General features: G+C 43.7%; 1 protein-coding gene across 1 annotated transcript in view; it reads right to left on the bottom strand.

Moving 5' to 3' along the window:
- Positions 1-13,987, bottom strand: part of LOC115205030 (slit homolog 3 (Drosophila)) — a 374,555-nt gene that overhangs the window by 210,841 nt on the left and 149,727 nt on the right. The gene's annotated exons all lie outside the window — the stretch shown is intronic.

Genomic DNA, 13,987 nt, shown 5'->3' with positions numbered 1-13,987 from the left:
TTGTTTTGATTTTCCCATGATTTTCCCATGTCAAGCAAAGAGGCACTGAGTTTGAAGGTAGGCCTTGAAATACATCCACAGGTACACCTCCAATTGACTCAAATGTGTCAATTAGCCTATCAGAAGCTTCTAAAGCCATGACATCATTTTCTGGAATTTTCCAAGCTGTTTAAAGGCACAGTCAACTTAGTGTATGTAAACTTCTGACCCACTGGAATTGTGATACAGGGAATTTTAAGTGAAATAATCTGTCTGCAAACAATTGTTGGAAAAATTACTTGTGTCATGCACAAAGTAGATGTCCTAACCGACCTGCCAAAACAATAGTTTGTTAACAAGAAATTTGTGGAGTGGTTGAAAAACTAGTTTTAATGACTCCAACCTAAGTGTATGTAAACTTCCGACTTCAACTGTACATATACGTACACCATGCATGTGTTTGCATTTATAATACACTATAAGGGATGCAGTGATGGCGATAATGAAAACGGCTGATCAGCATCATTGTATTTACAGGAAGAAATAAAATAATACAGCCTCTATTTGATGATCACAAATGAAGAGAACCGTACAATAGACTTGATTAATTCACTCACGTCCCATTGCTCAACTGTCCATAAACAACATTTATTTTTCTCCAGACCATTTAAAAACTCTATTCAAGCTGAACTACCATGGAGATAAAGAGTGACGTAGACAGAACATTAAGATATGAAAATCAGTAATTCGCCAGGGACAAAAATCAACATGGACAAGAGTGAATTTTATTCATATCCGATAACACGATAGCACAAATCACTGGCTTTTCTCATTTACGCTGTGAGACCATATGGTGCGGAGGAGAGATGATTTAGTAGAAATGAGAGCTGTTAAGACCACAGTGCCCAGGAGCATTAGACCTAAATCTAATAACAGAGAGAGAGAGAGAGAGAGCAGAGAGAGAGAGAGAGAGAGAGAGAGAGAGAGAGAGAGTGGGAGACAGAGACAAAGAGAAACCGAGAGTAGAGAGAGAGTAGAGAAAGAAAGACAGAGATACAGAGAGACAGAGAGAAATAAAGAGAGAGAGAAAGAGAGAGAGAGAAAGCGTAGAGAGAGAGTAGAGAGAGAGACAGCGAGAAAGAGAGAGTAGAGAGAGAGAAAGAGAGAGTTTTGATACATTTTGATAAACTCCCACATCTACTGGGTGAAATACCACAGTGTGCCATCACAGCAGCAAGTCTTGTGACCTGTTGCCACAAGAAAAGGGCAACCAGTGAAGAACAAACACAACCCATATTTATGTTTATTTAGTTTCCCTTTTGTACTTTAACTATTTGCATATTGTTATAACACTATATATAGACATAATATGGCATTTGAAATGTCTAATGTATACTGTTCATTTTTTATTGTTTATTTCACTTCTGTTTATTATCTAATTCACTTGCTTTAGCAATGTAAACATATGTTTCCCATGCCAATAAAGCCCTTAAATTGAATTGAATTGAGAGAGAGTAGAGAGAGAACTAGAGAGAGAACTAGAGAGAGAGAGAGAGAGAACTAGAAAGAGAACTAGAGAGAGAGAGTAGAGAGAGAACTAGAGAGAGAACTAGAGAGAGAGAGAGAGAGAACTAGAGAGAGAACTAGAGAGAGAGAGTAGAGAGAGAACTAGAGAGAGAACTAGAGAGAGAGAGTAGAGAGAGAACTAGAGAGAGAACTAGAGAGAGAGAGTAGAGAGAGAACTAGAGAGAGAACTAGAGAGAGAGAGTAGAGAGAGAACTAGAGAGAGAACTAGAGAGAGAGAGAGAGAGAGAACTAGAGAGAGAACTAGAGAGAGAGAGTAGAGAGAGAACTAGAGAGAGAACTAGAGAGAGAGAGAGAGAGAGAACTAGAGAGAGAACTAGAGAGAGAGAGGTCATGAGCAGATGAGCTCCTGTATTTTTCAGCATGTTCTTAAAAAAAGATAGATTTAGAGTTAGATAAACTTGTTTTTTTTGTCAGAGACATATACAGGATGCTACCCTCTACAACATAACCTTCACTCCAAATCAAAACTCTAAACCTACAACCTGATTTGGAATTGGGGAATCACCTGGAAGGCTTACAACTACCAAAGATTATTATTCCAAAGCTATACAGCAAATGCTCTGGAAAACAACAGAAACCTGAAAACACCATCCAACCTGGAACTGAGTGAGTAATGTTTAGTCTGAAACTATATTCTATTTCCAAAAGCCAAGAAGAAAAATACATTACAATGATATATTTTACTTTATAAGGACTGAATGCTAAGTTATGGCTACCAATCTAGATACAACTTCAATTAGCACTGATGTGTCAAGTGAGAGGTGTCAAAGCCCTTCAGCCCAACAATGGCAGGAGAGTCGTACAGTCTACTCCAACCAAATGGAGAGGCCTTAGAAGCTGCCTCCCGCTGTTCAGAGGTCATTAAATACAGAACCCTGTGTATGTAGAGAATGAGAAGACACGAAGAGCACAAAATGAAGCTCCTTATGGAAAACCAAGAGACACTTTTTGCTGACTATTATAAAAATGGAAACATCAGCAACCTCATCTTCCACACAGACCATCCCCTGCTGACACTTACAGGCCTGAGGCCAAACCACACAACCAACAACATTGATCAGTTTATGGAACACAAAGCTTTCACTATCTCATCCTGGAATATCCAAGGCCTAAGGTCATCTGCCTTTGGCCTGAAGAGCAGGAACCTGGACTTCATCAAAGAAATCGGAAATACAGACATTGTCATCCTACAAGAAACATGGTATAGAGGAGACGGACCCAACGGTTCCCGACTAGGTTACAGAGAGCTGGTAGTCCCACCCACCAAACTACCAGGTGTGAAACAGGGAAGAGACTCAGGGGGTATGCTAATATGGTATAGAGCAGACCTAACTCACTCTACTAAATTAATCAAAACAGGAACATATTACATTTAGCTAGAAATTCAAAAGGAGATGATCTTAACAGAGAAAAATGTCCTCCTGTGTGCTACCTATATCCCACCACTAGAATCGACCATACTTTACTGAAGACAGCTTCTCCATCCTGGAGGGGGAAATCAATCATTTACAGGCCCAGGGACATGGACTAGTCTGTGGCGACCTAAATGCCAGAACCGGACAAGAACTTGACACCCTCAGCACACAGGGGGACAAACACCTGCCTAGAGGTGACAGCCTTCCCTCCCCCATATGTACAACTATGACAACATAACCAACAAAAAGGGGTCACAACTCCTGCAGCTCTGTCTCATGCTGGGTATGTACATAGTCAATGGTAAGCTTCGAGGGGACTACTTTGGTAGGTACACCTATAGCTCATCTCTTGACAGTAGTACTGTAGACTACTTTATCACTGACCTCTACCCAGAGTCTATTAGAGCGTTCAGTCAGCCCACTGACACCCCTATCAGATCACAGCAAAATCACAGTCTACTTGAACAGAGTAATACTAAAGCATGAGGCATCAAAGCCAAAGGGACTGAGTAATATTAAGAAATGCTATAGATGGAAGGAATGTAGTGTGGAAACCTACCAAAAAACAATTAGGCAACAACAAATTCAATTCATTTTAGACAATGTCCAGGACAAAACGTTCCACTGTAATAGTGAAGGTGGAAACTTGGCAGTAGAAAATCTAAACAGTATACTTAACCTCAGCCTCCTTATCAAATCTAAAAATTTCAAACAGAAAACCGAAGAAAATGAACAATGGCAAATGGCTTGATGAAGAATGCAAAAACCTAAGAAAGAAATTGATAAACCTGTCCAACCAAAAATATAGAGACCCAGAAAATCTGAGTCTACACCTTCACTATGGTGAAAAAGAAGGAACAGCACGTCAGATATCAGCTCAATGTAACTGAAGGATCCATAGAATCTAACCACTTCTAGCAAATTTGGAAAACACTAAACAAACAACAACACGAAGAGTTATCTATCCAAAATGGAGATATGTGTGTAAACCACTTCTCCAATCTTGTTGGCCCTATAACAAAGAACAAACAGCAAAAACATATACATGATCAAATACAAATCTTAGAATCAACTATTAAAGACTACCAGAACCCAGTGGATTATCCAATTACCTTGAATGAACTACAGGACAAAATAAAAACCCTCCAACCCAAAAAGGCCTGTGGTGTTGATGGTATCCTCAATGAAATGATCTAATTATACAGACAACAAATTCCAATTGGCAATACTTAAATTCTTTAACATCATCCTTAGCTCTGGCATCTTTCCCAATATTTGGAACCAAGGACTGATCAACCCAATCCACAAAAGTGGAGACAAATTTGACCCCAATAACTACCGTGGGATATGTGTCAACAGCAACCTTGGGGAAATCCTCTGCATTATCATTAACAGCAGACTCATACATTTTCTCAGTGAAAACAATGTACTGAGAAAATGTAAAATTGTCTTATTACCAACTTATCATACGACAGACTGCATATTCACCCTGCACACCGTAATTGACAAACAAACAAAAAGGCAAAGTCTTCTCATGCTTTGTTGATTTCAAAAAAGCCTTCGACTCAATTTGGCATGAGGGTCTGCTATACAAATGAATGGAAAGTGGTGTTGGGGGAAAAACATATGACATTATAAAATACATGAACACAAACAACAAGTCGGCGGTTAAAATTGGCAAAAAACACATTTCTTTCCACAGGGCCGTGGGCTGAGACAGGGATGCATCTTAAGCCCCACCCTCTTCAACGTATATATCAACAAATTGGTAAGGGCACTAGAACAGTCTGCAGCACTCGGCCTTACACTACTAGAATCTGAAGTCAAATGTCTACTGTTTGCTGATGATCTGGTGTTTCTGTCCCCAACCAAGGAGGGCCTACAGCAGCACCTAGATCCTCTGCACAGATTCTGCCAGACCTGGGCCCTGACAGTAAATCTCAATAAGACCAAAATAATGGTGTTCCAAAAAAGGTCCAGTTGCCAGGACCACAAATACAAATTCAATCTAGACACCGTTGCCCTAGAGCACACAAAAAACAATGCATATCTCGGCCTAAACATCAGCGCCACAGATAACTTCCACAAAGCTGTGAACAATCTGAGAGACAAGGCAATAAGGACCTTCTATGCCATCAAAAGGAACATAAAATTTGACATACCAATTAGGATCTGGCTAAAAATAATTGAATCAGTTATAGAACCCATTGCCCTTTACGGTTGTGAGTCCGCTCACCGACCAAGAATTGACAAATTGAGGATCTGCATGCAAAATTCTGCAAAAATATCCTCAGTGTACAATGTAAAACACCCAAATAATGCATGCAGAGCAGAATTAGGCCGATACCCGCTAATTATCAAAATCCAGAAAAGAGCAGTTAAATTCGACAACCACCTAAAAGGAAGCGATTCCCAAAACTTCCATGACAAAGCCATCATCTACAGAGAGATTAACCTAGAAAAGAGTCCCCTAAGCAAGCTGGTCCTGGGGCTCTGTTCACAAACACAAACAGACCCCACAAAGCCCCAGGACAGCAACACAATTAGACCCAACCAAATAATGAGAAAAACAAAATATAATTACTTGACACATTGGAAAGAATTAACAAAAAACAGAGCAGACTAGAATGCTATTTGGCCCTAAACAAAGAGTACACAGTGGCAGAATACCTGACCACTGTGACTGACCCAAACTTAAAGAAATCTTTGACTATGTACAGACTCAGTGAGCATAGCCTTGCTATTGAGAAAGGCCGCCGTAGGCAGACCTGGCTCTCAAGAGAAGACAGGCTATGTGCACACTGCCCACGAAATGAGGTGGAAACTGAGCTGCACTTCCTAACCTCCTGCCAAATGTATGACAATATTAGAAATACATATTTCCCTCAGATTACACAGATCCACAAAGAATTCAAAAACAAACCCGATTTTGATAAACTCCCATTTCTACTGGGTGAAATACCACAGTGTGCCATCACAGCAGCAAGTCTTGTGACCTGTTGCCACAAGAAAAGGGCAACCAGTGAAGAACAAACACCATTGTAAATACAACCCATATTTATGTTTATTTATTTTCCCTTTTGTACTTTAACCATTTGCATATTGTTACAACACTGTATATAGACATAATATGACATTTGAAATGTCATATTATTGAACTTCTGGGAGTGTAATGGAACTTCTTTTGGAACTTCTGTGATTGTAATGTTTACTGTTCATTTTTATTGTTTATTTCACTTTTGTTTATTATCTACTTCACTTGCTTTGGCAATGTTAACGTGTTTCCCATGCCAATAAAGCCCTTACATTGAATTGAGAGGGAGAGAGGAAGAGAGAGAGAGAGAGAGAGAGAGAGAGAGAGAGAGAGTGAGGAAGAGAGAGAGAGAGAGAGAGAGAGAGAGAGAGAGGAAGAGAGAGAGAGAGAGAGAGCGAGAGAGAGAGAGAGCGAGAGAGAGAGAGAGAGAGAGAGCGAGAGAGAGAGAGAGAGAGAGAGAGAGAGAGAGAGAGAGAGAGAGAGAGCACGCTGCCTGTACAGGTCAATTCATCCACAAGATGGAGCTCCATGGCTTCTCTCTCTCTGTCCTCCCATTCCAGCCACACAATCAATAACTTCATCTGTTTCTGGGATGGATAGAGGTGGAGTAGACTAGAGTCAAGGCCCTGTGCCCTGGGAGCTCCCCTGTGCCCTGGGAGTTAATCTGCTCACATGTTTAGATGTGAGCACATTAACACAGCAAAGGACATCAGAGGGTGGCAATTATGACGCCATCGCTAGTATCTGCAGTTATACTGAGAGCCCTGACTGACTGACTGGCTGACAAACTGTACTGGACAGCTCTCATAACCACAAAGCCAAACCCAAGCAAGGCCGGTTGCACCGGCCAAGCTTTAAATGACTAGTGACGGTAAAAATAGGTTCAATAAAGTCCCAGAGGGAAATCAGGACAGGTCCTGACCAAGCTTATGGGAATCAGCTGAGAGAAAACGGTGTGGCCTTGTAGGAGTTGGTGCTGTACTATTCGTGTTAGCAAACTTACATTTGGTTAATGTTAGTGCATTGGCAGTGGGTTATGAGGCTCGAGCCAGGAGTCTCTCAGGTTCTACTAGCTGTACTACACAGTGCTGTAGGCCCTGTCAGTAGGGCTGGCTGTCAGAATGGCCGGCTGTCATTAGGACTGAATGTCAAGACCACACGTTATGTACACTGTGCTGTGTTCCTCTTACATCAATGTTGGCCATCAAGCTATGATGTTGTCTGGTTCCACTGTGCATGGAAATAGCTTCCTGGAACCAGAGTGACATTTATTAGACATCCCTTCCTAAATCAAATCAGTGGACCTGGCACATGTGGCCCGGATGGCAGTTTCCTGTAAGAAGTGGAGTGGTGTGTTAACATACTAACAACAACCCCACCCAGTGTTGCGGTGTTGCAGTGTTACGGTGTTACAGTGTTACAGTGTGGCAGTGTTACAGTGTTACGGTGTTGCAGTGTTACGGTGCTGCAGTGTTGCAGTGTTACGGTGTTACGGTGTTGCAGTGTTATGGTGTGGCAGTGTTACAGTGTTGCAGTGTTACGGCGTTATAGTGTTATGGTGTTGCAGTGTTACGGTTTTGCAGTGTTACGGTGTTGCAGTGGTACGGTGTTGCAGTGGTACGGTTTTGCAGTGTTCCGGTGTTACAATGTTACGGTGTTGCAGTGTTACTGTGTTGCAGTGTTACGGTGTGGCAGTGTTACAGTGTTACAGTGTTACAGTGTTGCAGTGTTACAGTGTTGCAGTGTTATGGTGTGGCAGTGTTGCAGTGTTACGGTGTGGCAATGTTATGGCGTGGCAGTGTTACTGTGTTGCAGTGTTATGGTGTGGCAGTGTTGCATGGATACAGTGTTACGGTGTGGCAGTGTTGCAGTGTTACAGTGTTGCAGTGTTACGGTGTGACAGTGTTACACTGTTGCGGTGTGGCAGTGTTGCAGTGTTACAGTGAGGCAGTGTTATGGTGTGGCAGTGTTACGGTGTGGCAGTGTTACAGTGTAGCAGTGTTACGGTGTGGCAGTGTTACGGTGTTGCAGTGTTACGGTGTGGCAGTGTTACAGTGTTACGGTGTGGCAGTGTTACGGTGTTGCAGTTTTACAGTGTGGCAGTGTTACAGTGTGGCAGTGTTACAGTGTGGCAGTGTTACTGTGTGGCAGTGTTACGGTGTTGCAGTGTTACGTTGTTGCAGTGTTACGGTTTTGCAGTGTTACAGTGTTGCAGTGGTACGGTGTTGCAGTGGTACGGTTTTGCAGTGTTGCAGTGTTACGGTGTCGCAGTGTTACACTGTTGCAGTGTTACAGTGGTACGGGGCTGCAGTGTTCCGGTGTTACAATGTTACGGTGTAGCAGTGTTACTGTGTTGCATTGTTACGGTGTGGCAGTGTTACAGTGTTGCAGTGTTACGGTGTGGCAGTGTTGCAGTTTTACGGTGTGGCAATGCTATGGTGTGGCAGTGTTACTGTATTACTATTTTGCAGTGCTACGGTGTGGCAGTGTTGCATGGATGCAGTGTTACGGTGTGGCAGTGTTGCAGTGTTACAGTGTTGCAGTGTTACGGTGTGACAGTGTTACACTGTTGCGGTGTGGCAGTGTTGCAGTGTTACAGTGTGGCAGTGTTATGGTGTGGCAGTGTTACGGTGTGGCAGTGTTACGGTGTTGCAATGTTACGGTGTTGCAGTGTTACGGTGTCGCAGTGTTACACTGTTGCAGTGTTACAGTGGTACGGTGCTGCAGTGTTCCAGTGTTACAATGTTACGGTGTTGCAGGGTTACTGTGTTGCAGTGTTACTGTGTGGCAGTGTTACAGCGTGGCAGTGTTACGGTGTGGCAATGCTATGGTGTGGCAGTGTTACTGTGTTGCAATGTTACGGTGTGGCAGTGTTGCATGGATGCAGTGTTACAGTGTGGCAGTGTTGCAGTGTTACAGTGTTGCAGTGTTACGGTGTGACAGTGTTACACTGTTGCGGTGTGGCAGTGTTACAGTGTGGCAGTGTTACGGTGTGGCAGTGTTACGGTGTGGCGGTGTTACAGTGTGGCAGTGTTACGGTGTGGCGGTGTTACAGTGTTGCGGTGTTACAGTGTTGCTCTGTTACAGTTGTTCAGTGTTGCAGTGTTACACCACTGCACCATCTCCCTTCCTCTCTTTTGAACAAAGCACGTTCCGCACAAACACAACATTGCTTGTGCTGCGGCCTCGATTCGGCCATCTTGGTTCGTTTTTTTCCTTCCCCAGGTGTGTAGTTACGCAAAGCAGTTATCGAGCAGTACTGCCCTTCTCATTTTCATCTTTGTTTTTTAAAGTGTCACTCAGGGGCCACAGGTATCACTTTCCAACTCAACACATTCCAACAAAAATGTGGCCCTGGTTTCATTTCTATCGCCTTAAGAGTCCAAGAATATTGAATGCGTCTAAAGTTGTCATTCTACATATTATATCTCTGACGGCTAACCTTATTAAGGCGGAGAAATTACATGTGGCGCCCTGGGCATTTAGGAATTGATCAAATACAGTGTATTCGGGAAAGTACTTTTTCCAAATGTTGTTACGTTACAGCCTTATTCTGAAATTGATTAAATAGATTTTTTCCCTCATCAAGCTACACATGATACCCCATAATGACAAAGCAAAAAAACAAAAAATATATATATTTTAGCAAATTTATAAAACAAAAAAAACAGAAATATTACATTTACATAAGTATTCAGACCCTTTACTCTGTACTTTGTTGAATCACCTTTGGCACCATTTAGAGCATGGGTGTCAAACTCTGGCCCACGGGCCAAATTTGGCCCGCGGGGTAATTATATTTGGCCTGCGAGACAATACCAAATTACTACTAGAGCTGGCCCGCCGGTATTATACAGCGCATTCACCGCTAATACTACGAATCCCATAATGCTCTGCTGTTGTTTTCGCGCGCCAATCAGGACAGGACCCAGAAACGCCCTCTCCTCTGTGACAGTAGTCATAACAACATAGACGCTACAACTGTCAGCGCGCTATCCCTTCCCAAAAATGGCGAAAAGAAAGGCAGAAAACAGTAGCTTTCTGGACAAGTGGGAGGCAGAATATCTGTTTACATATGTAAAAGACCTGTTTGTCTTGTTTGTGGAGTCAACGTGGCTGTAAGTAAGGAGTACGACATTAGACAACACTATGAAACGAAACACCATGACAAATACAAGGACCTGGACATGACTCAAAGGAGCCAGAAAGTAGAGGAGATGAAAAGAAGTTTGGTTTCACAACAGAATATGTTCAAAAAAGCCACATCACACACATCACTATTAAATTATATATTGTATGGTAATAAGCGATGCTTGTTCCATATTCAATGTTAAAGCAAAACTTGTTTGGGTCCATATTAAAAGGTTCATTTGTTCAATGTTGGCCCGCGACTTTGTTCAGGTTTTACATTTTGGCCCACTGGGTATTTGAGTTTGACACCCCTGATTTAGAGCCTCGAGTCTTCTTGGGTATGACACTACAAGCTTGGCACACCTGTATTTTGGGAGTTTCTCCCATTCTTCGTCGCTGCACAGCTATTTTCAGGTCTCTCCAGAGATGTTCGATTGGGTTCAAGTCTCGGCTCTGGCTGGGCCACTCAAGGATATTCAGAGACTTGTCCCAAAGTCACTCATGCATTGTCTTGGCTATGTGCTTAGGGTCGTTGTCCTGTTGCAAGGCGAACTTTGGCCCCAGTCTGAGGTCCTGAGCGCTCTGGAGCAGGTTTTCATCAAGGATCTCTCTGTACTTTGCTACGTTCATCTTTCCCTCGATCCTGACTAGTCTCCCAGTCCCTGCAGCTGAAATGCCTCCCCACAGCCTGATGCTGCCACCACAATGCTTCACCGTAGGGATGGTGCCAGGTTTCCTCCAGACGTGATGCTTGGCATTCAGGCCAAAGAGTTCAATCTTGGTTTTATCACACCAGAGAATCTTGTTTCTCATGATCTGAGAGTCTTTAGGTGCCTTTGGCAAACCCCAAGTGGGCTGTCATGTGCCTTTTAGTGAGGAGTGGCTTCCATCTGGCCACTCTACCATAAAGGCCTCTGTCAGAGTAACCATCGGGTTCTTGATCAAGGCCCTTCTCCACCGATTGCTCAGTTTGGCTGGGCGGCCAGCTCTAGGAAGAGTCTCAGTGGTTCCAAACTTCTTCCATTTAAGAATGATGAAGGCTACTGTGTTTTTGGGGACCTTCCATGCTGCAGACATGTTTTGGTACCCTTCCCCAGATCTGTGCCTCGACACAATCCTGTCTCGGAGCTCTACAATTCCTTTGACCTCATGGCTTGGTTTTTATCTGACATGCACTGTCAACTGTGGGACCTTATATAGACAGGTGTGTGCCTTTCCAAATCATGTCCAATAAGTTGATTTTACCACAGGTGGACTCCAAACAAGTTGTAGAAACATCTCAAGGATGATCAATGGAAACAGGATGCACCTGAACTCAATTTTGAGTCCCATAGCAAAGGGTCTTAATACTTATGTAAATAAGGTATTTCTGTATTTTATTTTTAATACATTAGCAAAAATATCTAAAAACCTGTTTTCGCTTTGTCAATATGGGGTATTGTGTGTAGATTGATGAGGAAATGGTTTTATTTAATCCATTTTAGAATAAGGCTGTAACGTAACAAAATGTTTAAAAAGTAAAGGGGTCTGAATACTTCCCGAATGCACTGTATACACCCTGTGTTACAGTTATTTAGGCATTATTTAAACATACACCCCGTGTTACAGTTATTTAGGCATTGATCAAATATACACCCTGTGTTATAGTTATTTAAGCATTGATCAAATATACACCCTGTGTTACAGTTATTTAGGCATTGATCAAATATACACCCTGTGTTATAGTTATTTAGGCATTGATCAAATATACACCCTGTGTTACAGTTATTTAGGCATTGATCAAATATACACCCTGTGTTATAGTTATTTAGGCATTGATCAAATATACACCCTGTGTTATAGTTATTTCTCTGGTGGAGCTGGAGCTTGAGCCAGACGTGTTGGGAGCCACTCAGAGAAGCTGTCGACAGAATCGACTGCCCATGTTATTTTGACAGGAGGTACCGCACCTCTGGCTTACTGGGAGGCCCAGGGAAGCCATCCATTAATATCCCTCTGATGGGAATGAGGGGGTTAAACAGCCCTCATGATGGAGTACAGCTCTGTTCACACGTCAGGGTTCCATTTCACAGCAGGGAGCCAGCTTAGTTTCAGTCTGTGTGTGTGTGTGTGTGTGTGTGTGTGTGTGTGTGTGTGTGTGTGTGTGTGTGTGTGTGTGTGTGTGTGTGTGTGTGTGTGTGTGTGTGTGTGTGTGTGTGTGTGGTCCCTGCGGTCCAAACCAATCGTCCATGTTCTCCTGCTCCGACTGTATACAAAATGGAATATTCCAGACCTAACCAGGCAAGGTGATCTCATTGATTATGACATCATTGGGCAGGTTGATTTATAAGGGCTCTCTGATGGGGCCATATTTAAATAAGCATCTGCATCCTTTCCCGAGGTGGAGAAATGGTCCCACAGGGGTCTTATACAGGGGCTGCTGGGGGGAGTGAGAGAGAGCGGGAAGGGGGGTAATCACATGTGGGCTTGGAGGGGAATTAATCTACGCCCTTGATCAAAATATAGCATCTCAGCTCAGGTGCAACGAAACGTACTCTATCTGTACTGTAGAATAGATGAGGCTCAAATGTGTCTATGGAGATAACAGTAAAAACAACAGCCATCGGGCAGATAGTGAAGACTGGTAAAGCCCAGGCAAAATGGGTTGTCCACCCTTGTTAACACCCGAGCCCTGGCCAGAAATTGAGTTCAGCTGCAGCGTGGCATTACTGAGTGTTTTACACTCTGCATCATAAATCCACAGGTTCATGCTGGCTCGGGACCCTTAGGCCACATTTCCACCTTCCTCACACTATTATCAGACACATATTTGATCTTTTTCGGGGGCAAGGGGGTATGGGAGTACAGGGGTAAGGTAGAGGCTGGGGAGTTAGGGACCGAGCAGGAATGTTAGCACAAGTGTCCGTTCATAGATATATTAATGGACCAATTAATGACATTTTCAGCTAGGAGGTTTCTCTCTCACTACTATTATTATTATTACCTGAAGGACATCTGGTCACACTGTGGGTGCATGTAGGTATGTGTTGGGAGGGGGTGGAGTGACAGGTTTTATATAAGGTTTTTCATGGCATGTCGAATGGGAATGAAGTTAATCATGTCTCCAAGGTCTGACTTTAACAGAGTACAACTGAGGGGCAGTGATTACGCTGCTATGGCAAATGGAGGTAGGAGAGAGAGGAGACCAGACCTGTTCCTCTTAGCAGGGAGGTAGAAGAGAGAGGGAGACCAGGTCTGTTCCTCTTAGCAGGGAGGTAGAAGAGAGAGGAGACCAGGTCTGTTCCTCTTAGCAGGGAGGTAGAAGAGAGAGGAGACCAGGTCTGTACCTCTTAGCAGGGAGGTAGAAGAGAGAGGAGACCAGGTCTGTTCCTCTTAGCAGGGAGGTAGAAGAGAGAGGAGACCAGGTCTGTTCCTCTTAGTAGGCTGGGCCTGGGTGCTGGGGCTGGAGGAGAGGAGGGGGGGAGAGGAGAGGGGAGAGAGGAGAGGAGGGGGGAGAGAGGAGAGGATGGGGAGAGGAGAGGAGAGGAGAGGAGAGGAGAGGAGAGGAGAGGAGAGGAGAGGAGGAGGGAGGATTGGTTGCAGCACCCAGATTTTTAGTGCCACATCTGAACAGGATTGGTTGGCTTAGGGGTTGGCAGATGGAACACAACTCAACGTCTCTCCCTGGCTGAGCCTGTAGCTTGCACTGAGCTAAGCTGAGTATGGTGCTAGCTGGGCTGCTGGCAGTGGATGAAAGTCAAGGTTATCTGGTGATCAGGAAGGCAGCCACTAACACCCAGCTGCTCTGACTGCTGGGAATGCATCTTCCCACCCACCCGGTGGGGGGCTGATCTGTTGTGCT

Source organism: Salmo trutta, chromosome 13 (assembly GCF_901001165.1).
Source record: "Salmo trutta chromosome 13, fSalTru1.1, whole genome shotgun sequence".
Taxonomy (NCBI): Eukaryota; Metazoa; Chordata; class Actinopteri; order Salmoniformes; family Salmonidae; genus Salmo; species Salmo trutta.
The sequence above is the reverse complement of the archived record's forward strand: the minus strand, read 5'-3'. Positions and strand labels throughout refer to the sequence as shown.